A 600-nucleotide genomic window follows, 5' to 3' on the forward strand; every position below is an offset into this window, starting at 1 on the left:
ATACATGTATACATTCGTTTTCTTTTACTCGTATCCGTCATTTGACTGCGGCCATGCTGGAGCACTGCCTTGAAGGGTTTTCGGTCGACAAATCGCCCCCAGGACTTATTTTTTAACCTTAGAACTTATTCTATTGGTCTTTTGTACCGAAACGCTAAGTTATGATGACGTAAACCCACCAACACTAGTTGTCAAGTAGTGACGGGGACAAACACAAACACACACATATATACGACAAGCTTCTTTCAATTGCCATCTACCAAATCCACTCACAAGGCTTTGGTCGGCCCAAGGCTATAGTAGAAGGCACTTGCCCAAAGTGCCAGGCAGTGGGACTGAACCCAGAACTATGTGGTTGGAAAGCAAGCTTCTTTCCCGACGGCCACGCCAGGACCTATAATATGTGTATAACATATATACATTCCTTCTCTGGTCACAATCCAGAGAAGGAATACTCAATACAAACGCAGAGTGCTGCAGTTTAGTTCAGTGACCTGTTGTTTCAGACTAAACTGGTCTATTTATAGATATACACTACCACATATACATATAAACGTACATATATATATATATATATATATATATATATATATATATATA

The sequence above is a fragment of the Octopus bimaculoides genome, chromosome 1 (genome assembly GCF_001194135.2).
Source record: "Octopus bimaculoides isolate UCB-OBI-ISO-001 chromosome 1, ASM119413v2, whole genome shotgun sequence".
Lineage (NCBI taxonomy): Eukaryota > Metazoa > Mollusca > Cephalopoda > Octopoda > Octopodidae > Octopus > Octopus bimaculoides.